Below are 12,752 nucleotides of genomic sequence, written 5' to 3'. Positions count from 1 at the left end.
GCGCTTGTTGAGTGCAGGAAAATGACAGATTACCATTTGCCATCCACCCTTGCTGCTGTTTTACCATCTATAAATGGCGTACGTACATGCTCTTCCATTGCTTACGGCCATACCACCCTGAATACGCCCGATCTCGTCCGATCTCGGAAGCTAAGCAGGGTCGGGCCGGGTCAGTACTTGCATTGGAGACCGCCTGGGAATACCCGGTGCTGTAAGCTTTTTATTCTCACCTTTCATCAGCAGAGGGCGCTGCTCCTCCTTTACTGGAGCCAGCTCCTTGGAAAACAGCACCAGTGGACAAACTCTCTTTTTTTTCCTTTTTTAATTTGTCAGTGAGTATATGTGCATTAACTGAAAACTAAATGGCGTGTGGGTCTTGTCATGGTGCTTGTTGAGTGCAGGAAAATGACAGATTACCATTTGCCATCCGCCCTTGCTGATGTTTTACCATCTATAAGTGGCGTGCGTGCATGCTCTTCCATGGCTTACGGCCATACCACCCTGAATACGCCCGATCTCGTCCGATCTCGGAAGCTAAGCAGGGTCGGGCCGGGTCAGTACTTGGATGGGAGACCGCCTGGGAATACCCGGTGCTGTAAGCTTTTTATTCTCACCTTTCATCAGCAGAGGGCGCTGCTCCTCCTTTACTGGAGCCAGCTCCTTGGAAAACAGCACCAGTGGACAAACTCTCCTTTTTTTCCCTTTTTTTTCCTTTTTTGTTTTTTTTAATTTCTCAATGAGTATATGTGCATTAACTCAAAACTAAATGGCGTGTGGGTCTTGTCATGGTGCTTGTTGAGTGCAGGAAAATGACAGATTACCATTTGCCATCCACCCTTGCTGATGTTTTACCATCTATAAATGGCGTGCGTGCATGCTCTTCCATGGCTTACGGCCATACCACCCTGAATACGCCCGATCTCGTCCGATCTCGGAAGCTAAGCAGGGTCGGGCCGGGTCAGTACTTGGATGGGAGACCGCCTGGGAATACCCGGTGCTGTAAGCTTTTTATTCTCACCTTTCATCAGCAGAGGGCGCTGCTCCTCCTTTACTGGAGCCAGCTCCTTGGAAAACAGCACCAGTGGACAAACTCTCTTTTTTTTTTTGTTTTAATTTGTCAGTGAGTATATGTGCATTAACTGAAAACTAAATGGCGTGTGGGTCTTGTCATGGCGCTTGTTGAGTGCAGGAAAATGACAGATTACCATTTGCCATCCACCCTTGCTGATGTTTTACCATCTATAAATGGCGTGCGTGCATGCTCTTCCATGGCTTACGGCCATACCACCCTGAATACGCCCGATCTCGTCCGATCTCGGAAGCTAAGCAGGGTCGGGCCGGGTCAGTACTTGGATGGGAGACCGCCTGGGAATACCCGGTGCTGTAAGCTTTTTATTCTCACCTTTCATCAGCAGAGGGCGCTGCTCCTCCTTTACTGGAGCCAGCTCCTTGGAAAACAGCACCAGTGGACAAACTCTCTTTTTTTTTTTTTTTTAATTTGTCAGTGAGTATATGTGCATTAACTGAAAACTAAATGGCGTGTGGGTCTTGTCATGGCGCTTGTTGAGTGCAGGAAAATAACAGATTACCATTTGCCATCCACCCTTGCTGATGTTTTACCATCTATAAATGGCGTGCGTGCATGCTCTTCCATGGCTTACGGCCATACCACCCTGAATACGCCCGATCTCGTCCGATCTCGGAAGCTAAGCAGGGTCGGGCCGGGTCAGTACTTGGATGGGAGACCGCCTGGGAATACCCGGTGCTGTAAGCTTTTTATTCTCACCTTTCATCAGCAGAGGGCGCTGCTCCTCCTTTACTGGAGCCAGCTCCTTGGAAAACAGCACCAGTGGACAAACTCTCCTTTTTTTCCCTTTTTTTTCCTTTTTTGTTTTTTTTAATTTCTCAATGAGTATATGTGCATTAACTCAAAACTAAATGGCGTGTGGGTCTTGTCATGGTGCTTGTTGAGTGCAGGAAAATGACAGATTACCATTTGCCATCCACCCTTGCTGATGTTTTACCATCTATAAATGGCGTGCGTGCATGCTCTTCCATGGCTTACGGCCATACCACCCTGAATACGCCCGATCTCGTCCGATCTCGGAAGCTAAGCAGGGTCGGGCCGGGTCAGTACTTGGATGGGAGACCGCCTGGGAATACCCGGTGCTGTAAGCTTTTTATTCTCACCTTTCATCAGCAGAGGGCGCTGCTCCTCCTTTACTGGAGCCAGCTCCTTGGAAAACAGCACCAGTGGACAAACTCTTTTTTTTTTTGTTTTAATTTGTCAGTGAGTATATGTGCATTAACTGAAAACTAAATGGCGTGTGGGTCTTGTCATGGCGCTTGTTGAGTGCAGGAAAATGACAGATTACCATTTGCCATCCACCCTTGCTGATGTTTTACCATCTATAAATGGCGTGCGTGCATGCTCTTCCATGGCTTACGGCCATACCACCCTGAATACGCCCGATCTCGTCCGATCTCGGAAGCTAAGCAGGGTCGGGCCGGGTCAGTATTTGGATGGGAGACCGCCTGGGAATACCCGGTGCTGTAAGCTTTTTATTCTCACCTTTCATCAGCAGAGGGAGCTGCTCCTCCTTTACTGGAGCCAGCTCCTTGGAAAACAGCACCAGTGGACAAACTCTCCTTTTTTTCCCTTTTTTTTCCTTTTTTGTTTTTTTTAATTTCTCAATGAGTATATGTGCATTAACTCAAAACTAAATGGCGTGTGGGTCTTGTCATGGTGCTTGTTGAGTGCAGGAAAATGACAGATTACCATTTGCCATCCACCCTTGCTGATGTTTTACCATCTATAAATGGCGTGCGTGCATGCTCTTCCATGGCTTACGGCCATACCACCCTGAATACGCCCGATCTCGTCCGATCTCGGAAGCTAAGCAGGGTCGGGCCGGGTCAGTACTTGGATGGGAGACCGCCTGGGAATACCCGGTGCTGTAAGCTTTTTATTCTCACCTTTCATCAGCAGAGGGCGCTGCTCCTCCTTTACTGGAGCCAGCTCCTTGGAAAACAGCACCAGTGGACAAACTCTCCTTTTTTTCCCTTTTTTTTCCTTTTTTGTTTTTTTTAATTTCTCAATGAGTATATGTGCATTAACTCAAAACTAAATGGCATGTGGGTCTTGTCATGGTGCTTGTTGAGTGCAGGAAAATGACAGATTACCATTTGCCATCCACCCTTGCTGCTGTTTTACCATCTATAAATGGCGTACGTACATGCTCTTCCATGGCTTACGGCCATACCACCCTGAATACGCCCGATCTCGTCCGATCTCGGAAGCTAAGCAGGGTCGGGCCGGGTCAGTACTTGCATGGGAGACCGCCTGGGAATACCCGGTGCTGTAAGCTTTTTATTCTCACCTTTCATCAGCAGAGGGCGCTGCTCCTCCTTTACTGGAGCCAGCTCCTTGGAAAACAGCACCAGTGGACAAACTCTCTTTTTTTTTTTGTTTTAATTTGTCAGTGAGTATATGTGCATTAACTCAAAACTAAATGGCGTGTGGGTCTTGTCATGGCGCTTGTTGAGTGCAGGAAAATGACAGATTACCATTTGCCATCCACCCTTGCTGATGTTTTACCATCTATAAATGGCGTGCGTGCATGTTCTTCCATGGCTTACGGCCATACCACCCTGAATACGCCCGATCTCGTCCGATCTCGGAAGCTAAGCAGGGTCGGGCCGGGTCAGTACTTGGATGGGAGACCGCCTGGGAATACCCGGTGCTGTAAGCTTTTTATTCTCACCTTTCATCAGCAGAGGGCGCTGCTCCTCCTTTACTGGAGCCAGCTCCTTGGAAAACAGCACCAGTGGACAAACTCTCCTTTTTTTCCCTTTTTTTTCCTTTTTTGTTTTTTTTAATTTCTCAATGAGTATATGTGCATTAACTCAAAACTAAATGGCGTGTGGGTCTTGTCATGGTGCTTGTTGAGTGCAGGAAAATGACAGATTACCATTTGCCATCCACCCTTGCTGATGTTTTACCATCTATAAATGGCGTGCGTGCATGCTCTTCCATGGCTTACGGCCATACCACCCTGAATACGCCCGATCTCGTCCGATCTCGGAAGCTAAGCAGGGTCGGGCCGGGTCAGTACTTGGATGGGAGACCGCCTGGGAATACCCGGTGCTGTAAGCTTTTTATTCTCACCTTTCATCAGCAGAGGGCGCTGCTCCTCCTTTACTGGAGCCAGCTCCTTGGAAAACAGCACCAGTGGACAAACTCTCCTTTTTTTCCCTTTTTTTTCCTTTTTTGTTTTTTTTAATTTCTCAATGAGTATATGTGCATTAACTCAAAACTAAATGGCGTGTGGGTCTTGTCATGGTGCTTGTTGAGTGCAGGAAAATGACAGATTACCATTTGCCATCCACCCTTGCTGATGTTTTACCATCTATAAATGGCGTGCATGCATGCTCTTCCATGGCTTACGGCCATACCACCCTGAATACGCCCGATCTCGTCCGATCTCGGAAGCTAAGCAGGGTCGGGCCGGGTCAGTACTTGGATGGGAGACCGCCTGGGAATACCCGGTGCTGTAAGCTTTTTATTCTCACCTTTCATCAGCAGAGGGCGCTGCTCCTCCTTTACTGGAGCCAGCTCCTTGGAAAACAGCACCAATGGACAAACTCTCCTTTTTTTCCCTTTTTTTTCCTTTTTTGTTTTTTTTAATTTCTCAATGAGTATATGTGCATTAACTCAAAACTAAATGGCATGTGGGTCTTGTCATGGTGCTTGTTGAGTGCAGGAAAATGACAGATTACCATTTGCCATCCACCCTTGCTGCTGTTTTACCATCTATAAATGGCGTACGTACATGCTCTTCCATTGCTTACGGCCATACCACCCTGAATACGCCCGATCTCGTCCGATCTCGGAAGCTAAGCAGGGTCGGGCCGGGTCAGTACTTGCATGGGAGACCGCCTGGGAATACCCGGTGCTGTAAGCTTTTTATTCTCACCTTTCATCAGCAGAGGGCGCTGCTCCTCCTTTACTGGAGCCAGCTCCTTGGAAAACAGCACCAGTGGACAAACTCTCCTTTTTTTTTTGTTTTAATTTGTCAGTGAGTATATGTGCATTAACTGAAAACTAAATGGCGTGTGGGTCTTGTCATGGCGCTTGTTGAGTGCAGGAAAATGACAGATTACCATTTGCCATCCACCCTTGCTGATGTTTTACCATCTATAAATGGCGTGCGTGCATGTTCTTCCATGGCTTACGGCCATACCACCCTGAATACGCCCGATCTCGTCCGATCTCGGAAGCTAAGCAGGGTCGGGCCGGGTCAGTACTTGGATGGGAGACCGCCTGGGAATACCCGGTGCTGTAAGCTTTTTATTCTCACCTTTCATCAGCAGAGGGCGCTGCTCCTCCTTTACTGGAGCCAGCTCCTTGGAAAACAGCACCAGTGGACAAACTCTCCTTTTTTTCCCTTTTTTTTCCTTTTTTGTTTTTTTTAATTTCTCAATGAGTATATGTGCATTAACTCAAAACTAAATGGCGTGTGGGTCTTGTCATGGTGCTTGTTGAGTGCAGGAAAATGACAGATTACCATTTGCCATCCACCCTTGCTGATGTTTTACCATCTATAAATGGCGTGCGTGCATGCTCTTCCATGGCTTACGGCCATACCACCCTGAATACGCCCGATCTCGTCCGATCTCGGAAGCTAAGCAGGGTCGGGCCGGGTCAGTACTTGGATGGGAGACCGCCTGGGAATACCCGGTGCTGTAAGCTTTTTATTCTCACCTTTCATCAGCAGAGGGCGCTGCTCCTCCTTTACTGGAGCCAGCTCCTTGGAAAACAGCACCAGTGGACAAACTCTCCTTTTTTTCCCTTTTTTTTCCTTTTTTGTTTTTTTTAATTTCTCAATGAGTATATGTGCATTAACTCAAAACTAAATGGCGTGTGGGTCTTGTCATGGTGCTTGTTGAGTGCAGGAAAATGACAGATTACCATTTGCCATCCACCCTTGCTGATGTTTTACCATCTATAAATGGCGTGCATGCATGCTCTTCCATGGCTTACGGCCATACCACCCTGAATACGCTCGATCTCGTCCGATCTCGGAAGCTAAGCAGGGTCGGGCCGGGTCAGTACTTGGATGGGAGACCGCCTGGGAATACCCGGTGCTGTAAGCTTTTTATTCTCACCTTTCATCAGCAGAGGGTGCTGCTCCTCCTTTACTGGAGCCAGCTCCTTGGAAAACAGCACCAGTGGACAAACTCTCCTTTTTTTCCCTTTTTTTTCCTTTTTTGTTTTTTTTAATTTCTCAATGAGTATATGTGCATTAACTCAAAACTAAATGGCATGTGGGTCTTGTCATGGTGCTTGTTGAGTGCAGGAAAATGACAGATTACCATTTGCCATCCACCCTTGCTGCTGTTTTACCATCTATAAATGGCGTACGTACATGCTCTTCCATTGCTTACGGCCATACCACCCTGAATACGCCCGATCTCGTCCGATCTCGGAAGCTAAGCAGGGTCGGGCCGGGTCAGTACTTGCATTGGAGACCGCCTGGGAATACCCGGTGCTGTAAGCTTTTTATTCTCACCTTTCATCAGCAGAGGGCGCTGCTCCTCCTTTACTGGAGCCAGCTCCTTGGAAAACAGCACCAGTGGACAAACTCTCTTTTTTTTTTTTTTTTAATTTGTCAGTGAGTATATGTGCATTAACTGAAAACTAAATGGCGTGTGGGTCTTGTCATGGCGCTTGTTGAGTGCATGAAAATGACAGATTACCATTTGCCATCCACCCTTGCTGATGTTTTACCATCTATAAGTGGCGTGCGTGCATGCTCTTCCATGGCTTACGGCCATACCACCCTGAATACGCCCGATCTCGTCCGATCTCGGAAGCTAAGCAGGGTCGGGCCGGGTCAGTACTTGGATGGGAGACCGCCTGGGAATACCCGGTGCTGTAAGCTTTTTATTCTCACCTTTCATCAGCAGAGGGCGCTGCTCCTCCTTTACTGGAGCCAGCTCCTTGGAAAACAGCACCAGTGGACAAACTCTCCTTTTTTTCCCTTTTTTTTCCTTTTTTGTTTTTTTTAATTTCTCAATGAGTATATGTGCATTAACTCAAAACTAAATGGCGTGTGGGTCTTGTCATGGTGCTTGTTGAGTGCAGGAAAATGACAGATTACCATTTGCCATCCACCCTTGCTGATGTTTTACCATCTATAAATGGCGTGCGTGCATGCTCTTCCATGGCTTACGGCCATACCACCCTGAATACGCCCGATCTCGTCCGATCTCGGAAGCTAAGCAGGGTCGGGCCGGGTCAGTACTTGGATGGGAGACCGCCTGGGAATACCCGGTGCTGTAAGCTTTTTATTCTCACCTTTCATCAGCAGAGGGCGCTGCTCCTCCTTTACTGGAGCCAGCTCCTTGGAAAACAGCACCAGTGGACAAACTCTCCTTTTTTTCCCTTTTTTTTCCTTTTTTGTTTTTTTTAATTTCTCAATGAGTATATGTGCATTAACTCAAAACTAAATGGCGTGTGGGTCTTGTCATGGTGCTTGTTGAGTGCAGGAAAATGACAGATTACCATTTGCCATCCACCCTTGCTGATGTTTTACCATCTATAAATGGCGTGCGTGCATGCTCTTCCATGGCTTACGGCCATACCACCCTGAATACGCCCGATCTCGTCCGATCTCGGAAGCTAAGCAGGGTCGGGCCGGGTCAGTACTTGGATGGGAGACCGCCTGGGAATACCCGGTGCTGTAAGCTTTTTATTCTCACCTTTCATCAGCAGAGGGCGCTGCTCCTCCTTTACTGGAGCCAGCTCCTTGGAAAACAGCACCAATGGACAAACTCTCCTTTTTTTCCCTTTTTTTTCCTTTTTTGTTTTTTTTAATTTCTCAATGAGTATATGTGCATTAACTCAAAACTAAATGGCATGTGGATCTTGTCATGGTGCTTGTTGAGTGCAGGAAAATGACAGATTACCATTTGCCATCCACCCTTGCTGCTGTTTTACCATCTATAAATGGCGTACGTACATGCTCTTCCATTGCTTACGGCCATACCACCCTGAATACGCCCGATCTCGTCCGATCTCGGAAGCTAAGCAGGGTCGGGCCGGGTCAGTACTTGGATGGGAGACCGCCTGGGAATACCCGGTGCTGTAAGCTTTTTATTCTCACCTTTCATCAGCAGAGGGCGCTGCTCCTCCTTTACTGGAGCCAGCTCCTTGGAAAACAGCACCAGTGGACAAACTCTCTTTTTTTTTTTGTTTTAATTTGTCAGTGAGTATATGTGCATTAACTGAAAACTAAATGGCGTGTGGGTCTTGTCATGGCGCTTGTTGAGTGCAGGAAAATGACAGATTACCATTTGCCATCCACCCTTGCTGATGTTTTACCATCTATAAATGGCGTGCGTGCATGCTCTTCCATGGCTTACGGCCATACCACCCTGAATACGCCCGATCTCGTCCGATCTCGGAAGCTAAGCAGGGTCGGGCCGGGTCAGTACTTGGATGGGAGACCGCCTGGGAATACCCGGTGCTGTAAGCTTTTTATTCTCACCTTTCATCAGCAGAGGGCGCTGCTCCTCCTTTACTGGAGCCAGCTCCTTGGAAAACAGCACCAGTGGACAAACTCTCCTTTTTTTCCCTTTTTTTTCCTTTTTTGTTTTTTTTAATTTCTCAATGAGTATATGTGCATTAACTCAAAACTAAATGGCGTGTGGGTCTTGTCATGGTGCTTGTTGAGTGCAGGAAAATGACAGATTACCATTTGCCATCCACCCTTGCTGATGTTTTACCATCTATAAATGGCGTGCGTGCATGCTCTTCCATGGCTTACGGCCATACCACCCTGAATACGCCCGATCTCGTCCGATCTCGGAAGCTAAGCAGGGTCGGGCCGGGTCAGTACTTGGATGGGAGACCGCCTGGGAATACCCGGTGCTGTAAGCTTTTTATTCTCACCTTTCATCAGCAGAGGGCGCTGCTCCTCCTTTACTGGAGCCAGCTCCTTGGAAAACAGCACCAGTGGACAAACTCTCTTTTTTTTTTTGTTTTAATTTGTCAGTGAGTATATGTGCATTAACTGAAAACTAAATGGCGTGTGGGTCTTGTCATGGCGCTTGTTGAGTGCAGGAAAATGACAGATTACCATTTGCCATCCACCCTTGCTGATGTTTTACCATCTATAAATGGCGTGCGTGCATGCTCTTCCATGGCTTACGGCCATACCACCCTGAATACGCCCGATCTCGTCCGATCTCGGAAGCTAAGCAGGGTCGGGCCGGGTCAGTACTTGGATGGGAGACCGCCTGGGAATACCCGGTGCTGTAAGCTTTTTATTCTCACCTTTCATCAGCAGAGGGCGCTGCTCCTCCTTTACTGGAGCCAGCTCCTTGGAAAACAGCACCAGTGGACAAACTCTCCTTTTTTTCCCTTTTTTTTCCTTTTTTGTTTTTTTTAATTTCTCAATGAGTATATGTGCATTAACTCAAAACTAAATGGCGTGTGGGTCTTGTCATGGTGCTTGTTGAGTGCAGGAAAATGACAGATTACCATTTGCCATCCACCCTTGCTGATGTTTTACCATCTATAAATGGCGTGCGTGCATGCTCTTCCATGGCTTACGGCCATACCACCCTGAATACGCCCGATCTCGTCCGATCTCGGAAGCTAAGCAGGGTCGGGCCGGGTCAGTACTTGGATGGGAGACCGCCTGGGAATACCCGGTGCTGTAAGCTTTTTATTCTCACCTTTCATCAGCAGAGGGCGCTGCTCCTCCTTTACTGGAGCCAGCTCCTTGGAAAACAGCACCAGTGGACAAACTCTTTTTTTTTTTTGTTTTAATTTGTCAGTGAGTATATGTGCATTAACTGAAAACTAAATGGCGTGTGGGTCTTGTCATGGCGCTTGTTGAGTGCAGGAAACTGACAGATTACCATTTGCCATCCACCCTTGCTGATGTTTTACCATCTATAAATGGCGTGCGTGCATGCTCTTCCATGGCTTACGGCCATACCACCCTGAATACGCCCGATCTCGTCCGATCTCGGAAGCTAAGCAGGGTCGGGCCGGGTCAGTACTTGGATGGGAGACCGCCTGGGAATACCCGGTGCTGTAAGCTTTTTATTCTCACCTTTCATCAGCAGAGGGCGCTGCTCCTCCTTTACTGGAGCCAGCTCCTTGGAAAACAGCACCAGTGGACAAACTCTTTTTTTTTTTGTTTTAATTTGTCAGTGAGTATATGTGCATTAACTGAAAACTAAATGGCGTGTGGGTCTTGTCATGGCGCTTGTTGAGTGCAGGAAAATGACAGATTACCATTTGCCATCCACCCTTGCTGATGTTTTACCATCTATAAATGGCGTGCGTGCATGCTCTTCCATGGCTTACGGCCATACCACCCTGAATACGCCCGATCTCGTCCGATCTCGGAAGCTAAGCAGGGTCGGGCCGGGTCAGTATTTGGATGGGAGACCGCCTGGGAATACCCGGTGCTGTAAGCTTTTTATTCTCACCTTTCATCAGCAGAGGGAGCTGCTCCTCCTTTACTGGAGCCAGCTCCTTGGAAAACAGCACCAGTGGACAAACTCTCCTTTTTTTCCCTTTTTTTTCCTTTTTTGTTTTTTTTAATTTCTCAATGAGTATATGTGCATTAACTCAAAACTAAATGGCGTGTGGGTCTTGTCATGGTGCTTGTTGAGTGCAGGAAAATGACAGATTACCATTTGCCATCCACCCTTGCTGATGTTTTACCATCTATAAATGGCGTGCGTGCATGCTCTTCCATGGCTTACGGCCATACCACCCTGAATACGCCCGATCTCGTCCGATCTCGGAAGCTAAGCAGGGTCGGGCCGGGTCAGTACTTGGATGGGAGACCGCCTGGGAATACCCGGTGCTGTAAGCTTTTTATTCTCACCTTTCATCAGCAGAGGGCGCTGCTCCTCCTTTACTGGAGCCAGCTCCTTGGAAAACAGCACCAGTGGACAAACTCTCTTTTTTTTTTTGTTTTAATTTGTCAGTGAGTATATGTGCATTAACTCAAAACTAAATGGCGTGTGGGTCTTGTCATGGCGCTTGTTGAGTGCAGGAAAATGACAGATTACCATTTGCCATCCACCCTTGCTGATGTTTTACCATCTATAAATGGCGTGCGTGCATGTTCTTCCATGGCTTACGGCCATACCACCCTGAATACGCCCGATCTCGTCCGATCTCGGAAGCTAAGCAGGGTCGGGCCGGGTCAGTACTTGGATGGGAGACCGCCTGGGAATACCCGGTGCTGTAAGCTTTTTATTCTCACCTTTCATCAGCAGAGGGCGCTGCTCCTCCTTTACTGGAGCCAGCTCCTTGGAAAACAGCACCAGTGGACAAACTCTCCTTTTTTTCCCTTTTTTTTCCTTTTTTGTTTTTTTTAATTTCTCAATGAGTATATGTGCATTAACTCAAAACTAAATGGCGTGTGGGTCTTGTCATGGTGCTTGTTGAGTGCAGGAAAATGACAGATTACCATTTGCCATCCACCCTTGCTGATGTTTTACCATCTATAAATGGCGTGCGTGCATGCTCTTCCATGGCTTACGGCCATACCACCCTGAATACGCCCGATCTCGTCCGATCTCGGAAGCTAAGCAGGGTCGGGCCGGGTCAGTACTTGCATTGGAGACCGCCTGGGAATACCCGGTGCTGTAAGCTTTTTATTCTCACCTTTCATCAGCAGAGGGTGCTGCTCCTCCTTTACTGGAGCCAGCTCCTTGGAAAACAGCACCAGTGGACAAACTCTCTTTTTTTTTTTTTTTAATTTGTCAGTGAGTATATGTGCATTAACTGAAAACTAAATGGCGTGTGGGTCTTGTCATGGCGCTTGTTGAGTGCATGAAAATGACAGATTACCATTTGCCATCCACCCTTGCTGATGTTTTACCATCTATAAGTGGCGTGCGTGCATGCTCTTCCATGGCTTACGGCCATACCACCCTGAATACGCCCGATCTCGTCCGATCTCGGAAGCTAAGCAGGGTCGGGCCGGGTCAGTACTTGGATGGGAGACCGCCTGGGAATACCCGGTGCTGTAAGCTTTTTATTCTCACCTTTCATCAGCAGAGGGCGCTGCTCCTCCTTTACTGGAGCCAGCTCCTTGGAAAACAGCACCAGTGGACAAACTCTCCTTTTTTTCCCTTTTTTTTCCTTTTTTGTTTTTTTTAATTTCTCAATGAGTATATGTGCATTAACTCAAAACTAAATGGCGTGTGGGTCTTGTCATGGTGCTTGTTGAGTGCAGGAAAATGACAGATTACCATTTGCCATCCACCCTTGCTGATGTTTTACCATCTATAAATGGCGTGCGTGCATGCTCTTCCATGGCTTACGGCCATACCACCCTGAATACGCCCGATCTCGTCCGATCTCGGAAGCTAAGCAGGGTCGGGCCGGGTCAGTACTTGGATGGGAGACCGCCTGGGAATACCCGGTGCTGTAAGCTTTTTATTCTCACCTTTCATCAGCAGAGGGCGCTGCTCCTCCTTTACTGGAGCCAGCTCCTTGGAAAACAGCACCAGTGGACAAACTCTCCTTTTTTTCCCTTTTTTTTCCTTTTTTGTTTTTTTTAATTTCTCAATGAGTATATGTGCATTAACTCAAAACTAAATGGCGTGTGGGTCTTGTCATGGTGCTTGTTGAGTGCAGGAAAATGACAGATTACCATTTGCCATCCACCCTTGCTGATGTTTTACCATCTATAAATGGCGTGCGTGCATGC

The 12,752-nt window shown here is 47.6% G+C and overlaps 32 non-coding genes across 32 annotated transcripts; all 32 read left to right on the top strand.

Moving 5' to 3' along the window:
- The first annotated feature begins 99 nt into the window (after positions 1 to 99).
- On the top strand, positions 100 to 218 carry LOC144461254 (5S ribosomal RNA). Its single transcript, XR_013489973.1, has one exon. It is a non-coding gene; the product is annotated as a 5S ribosomal RNA (ribosomal RNA).
- A 265-nt stretch (positions 219 to 483) lies between these two features.
- On the top strand, positions 484 to 602 carry LOC144460398 (5S ribosomal RNA). Its single transcript, XR_013489116.1, has one exon. It is a non-coding gene; the product is annotated as a 5S ribosomal RNA (ribosomal RNA).
- Positions 603 to 887: 285 nt separating this feature from the next.
- LOC144460397 (5S ribosomal RNA) lies at positions 888 to 1,006 on the top strand. Its single transcript, XR_013489115.1, has one exon. It is a non-coding gene; the product is annotated as a 5S ribosomal RNA (ribosomal RNA).
- Positions 1,007 to 1,271: 265 nt separating this feature from the next.
- On the top strand, positions 1,272 to 1,390 carry LOC144460395 (5S ribosomal RNA). Its single transcript, XR_013489113.1, has one exon. It is a non-coding gene; the product is annotated as a 5S ribosomal RNA (ribosomal RNA).
- A 265-nt stretch (positions 1,391 to 1,655) lies between these two features.
- LOC144460394 (5S ribosomal RNA) lies at positions 1,656 to 1,774 on the top strand. The gene has a single exon (XR_013489112.1). It is a non-coding gene; the product is annotated as a 5S ribosomal RNA (ribosomal RNA).
- A 285-nt stretch (positions 1,775 to 2,059) lies between these two features.
- On the top strand, positions 2,060 to 2,178 carry LOC144460393 (5S ribosomal RNA). The gene has a single exon (XR_013489111.1). It is a non-coding gene; the product is annotated as a 5S ribosomal RNA (ribosomal RNA).
- A 263-nt stretch (positions 2,179 to 2,441) lies between these two features.
- LOC144461000 (5S ribosomal RNA) lies at positions 2,442 to 2,560 on the top strand. Its single transcript, XR_013489719.1, has one exon. It is a non-coding gene; the product is annotated as a 5S ribosomal RNA (ribosomal RNA).
- A 285-nt stretch (positions 2,561 to 2,845) lies between these two features.
- On the top strand, positions 2,846 to 2,964 carry LOC144460392 (5S ribosomal RNA). Its single transcript, XR_013489110.1, has one exon. It is a non-coding gene; the product is annotated as a 5S ribosomal RNA (ribosomal RNA).
- Positions 2,965 to 3,249: 285 nt separating this feature from the next.
- On the top strand, positions 3,250 to 3,368 carry LOC144460921 (5S ribosomal RNA). Its single transcript, XR_013489640.1, has one exon. It is a non-coding gene; the product is annotated as a 5S ribosomal RNA (ribosomal RNA).
- A 265-nt stretch (positions 3,369 to 3,633) lies between these two features.
- Positions 3,634 to 3,752, top strand: LOC144460391 (5S ribosomal RNA). Its single transcript, XR_013489109.1, has one exon. It is a non-coding gene; the product is annotated as a 5S ribosomal RNA (ribosomal RNA).
- Positions 3,753 to 4,037: 285 nt separating this feature from the next.
- On the top strand, positions 4,038 to 4,156 carry LOC144460390 (5S ribosomal RNA). The gene has a single exon (XR_013489108.1). It is a non-coding gene; the product is annotated as a 5S ribosomal RNA (ribosomal RNA).
- A 285-nt stretch (positions 4,157 to 4,441) lies between these two features.
- LOC144460389 (5S ribosomal RNA) lies at positions 4,442 to 4,560 on the top strand. The gene has a single exon (XR_013489107.1). It is a non-coding gene; the product is annotated as a 5S ribosomal RNA (ribosomal RNA).
- Positions 4,561 to 4,845: 285 nt separating this feature from the next.
- LOC144460920 (5S ribosomal RNA) lies at positions 4,846 to 4,964 on the top strand. Its single transcript, XR_013489639.1, has one exon. It is a non-coding gene; the product is annotated as a 5S ribosomal RNA (ribosomal RNA).
- Positions 4,965 to 5,229: 265 nt separating this feature from the next.
- On the top strand, positions 5,230 to 5,348 carry LOC144460388 (5S ribosomal RNA). The gene has a single exon (XR_013489106.1). It is a non-coding gene; the product is annotated as a 5S ribosomal RNA (ribosomal RNA).
- A 285-nt stretch (positions 5,349 to 5,633) lies between these two features.
- LOC144460387 (5S ribosomal RNA) lies at positions 5,634 to 5,752 on the top strand. The gene has a single exon (XR_013489105.1). It is a non-coding gene; the product is annotated as a 5S ribosomal RNA (ribosomal RNA).
- Positions 5,753 to 6,037: 285 nt separating this feature from the next.
- Positions 6,038 to 6,156, top strand: LOC144460767 (5S ribosomal RNA). Its single transcript, XR_013489486.1, has one exon. It is a non-coding gene; the product is annotated as a 5S ribosomal RNA (ribosomal RNA).
- Positions 6,157 to 6,441: 285 nt separating this feature from the next.
- LOC144461252 (5S ribosomal RNA) lies at positions 6,442 to 6,560 on the top strand. Its single transcript, XR_013489971.1, has one exon. It is a non-coding gene; the product is annotated as a 5S ribosomal RNA (ribosomal RNA).
- Positions 6,561 to 6,825: 265 nt separating this feature from the next.
- On the top strand, positions 6,826 to 6,944 carry LOC144460386 (5S ribosomal RNA). Its single transcript, XR_013489104.1, has one exon. It is a non-coding gene; the product is annotated as a 5S ribosomal RNA (ribosomal RNA).
- Positions 6,945 to 7,229: 285 nt separating this feature from the next.
- LOC144460384 (5S ribosomal RNA) lies at positions 7,230 to 7,348 on the top strand. The gene has a single exon (XR_013489102.1). It is a non-coding gene; the product is annotated as a 5S ribosomal RNA (ribosomal RNA).
- Positions 7,349 to 7,633: 285 nt separating this feature from the next.
- LOC144460383 (5S ribosomal RNA) lies at positions 7,634 to 7,752 on the top strand. Its single transcript, XR_013489101.1, has one exon. It is a non-coding gene; the product is annotated as a 5S ribosomal RNA (ribosomal RNA).
- Positions 7,753 to 8,037: 285 nt separating this feature from the next.
- LOC144460382 (5S ribosomal RNA) lies at positions 8,038 to 8,156 on the top strand. Its single transcript, XR_013489100.1, has one exon. It is a non-coding gene; the product is annotated as a 5S ribosomal RNA (ribosomal RNA).
- A 265-nt stretch (positions 8,157 to 8,421) lies between these two features.
- On the top strand, positions 8,422 to 8,540 carry LOC144460381 (5S ribosomal RNA). The gene has a single exon (XR_013489099.1). It is a non-coding gene; the product is annotated as a 5S ribosomal RNA (ribosomal RNA).
- Positions 8,541 to 8,825: 285 nt separating this feature from the next.
- On the top strand, positions 8,826 to 8,944 carry LOC144460380 (5S ribosomal RNA). The gene has a single exon (XR_013489098.1). It is a non-coding gene; the product is annotated as a 5S ribosomal RNA (ribosomal RNA).
- Positions 8,945 to 9,209: 265 nt separating this feature from the next.
- LOC144460379 (5S ribosomal RNA) lies at positions 9,210 to 9,328 on the top strand. Its single transcript, XR_013489097.1, has one exon. It is a non-coding gene; the product is annotated as a 5S ribosomal RNA (ribosomal RNA).
- A 285-nt stretch (positions 9,329 to 9,613) lies between these two features.
- LOC144460378 (5S ribosomal RNA) lies at positions 9,614 to 9,732 on the top strand. The gene has a single exon (XR_013489096.1). It is a non-coding gene; the product is annotated as a 5S ribosomal RNA (ribosomal RNA).
- A 264-nt stretch (positions 9,733 to 9,996) lies between these two features.
- Positions 9,997 to 10,115, top strand: LOC144460377 (5S ribosomal RNA). Its single transcript, XR_013489095.1, has one exon. It is a non-coding gene; the product is annotated as a 5S ribosomal RNA (ribosomal RNA).
- A 263-nt stretch (positions 10,116 to 10,378) lies between these two features.
- Positions 10,379 to 10,497, top strand: LOC144460999 (5S ribosomal RNA). Its single transcript, XR_013489718.1, has one exon. It is a non-coding gene; the product is annotated as a 5S ribosomal RNA (ribosomal RNA).
- A 285-nt stretch (positions 10,498 to 10,782) lies between these two features.
- LOC144460376 (5S ribosomal RNA) lies at positions 10,783 to 10,901 on the top strand. The gene has a single exon (XR_013489094.1). It is a non-coding gene; the product is annotated as a 5S ribosomal RNA (ribosomal RNA).
- A 265-nt stretch (positions 10,902 to 11,166) lies between these two features.
- Positions 11,167 to 11,285, top strand: LOC144460375 (5S ribosomal RNA). Its single transcript, XR_013489093.1, has one exon. It is a non-coding gene; the product is annotated as a 5S ribosomal RNA (ribosomal RNA).
- A 285-nt stretch (positions 11,286 to 11,570) lies between these two features.
- On the top strand, positions 11,571 to 11,689 carry LOC144461251 (5S ribosomal RNA). The gene has a single exon (XR_013489970.1). It is a non-coding gene; the product is annotated as a 5S ribosomal RNA (ribosomal RNA).
- A 264-nt stretch (positions 11,690 to 11,953) lies between these two features.
- LOC144460373 (5S ribosomal RNA) lies at positions 11,954 to 12,072 on the top strand. The gene has a single exon (XR_013489091.1). It is a non-coding gene; the product is annotated as a 5S ribosomal RNA (ribosomal RNA).
- Positions 12,073 to 12,357: 285 nt separating this feature from the next.
- On the top strand, positions 12,358 to 12,476 carry LOC144460372 (5S ribosomal RNA). The gene has a single exon (XR_013489090.1). It is a non-coding gene; the product is annotated as a 5S ribosomal RNA (ribosomal RNA).
- Positions 12,477 to 12,752: the final 276 nt, after the last annotated feature.

Source organism: Epinephelus lanceolatus, chromosome 22 (genome assembly GCF_041903045.1).
Source record: "Epinephelus lanceolatus isolate andai-2023 chromosome 22, ASM4190304v1, whole genome shotgun sequence".
In the NCBI taxonomy this organism is placed as follows: Eukaryota; Metazoa; Chordata; class Actinopteri; order Perciformes; family Serranidae; genus Epinephelus; species Epinephelus lanceolatus.
The sequence above is the reverse complement of the archived record's forward strand: the minus strand, read 5'-3'. Positions and strand labels throughout refer to the sequence as shown.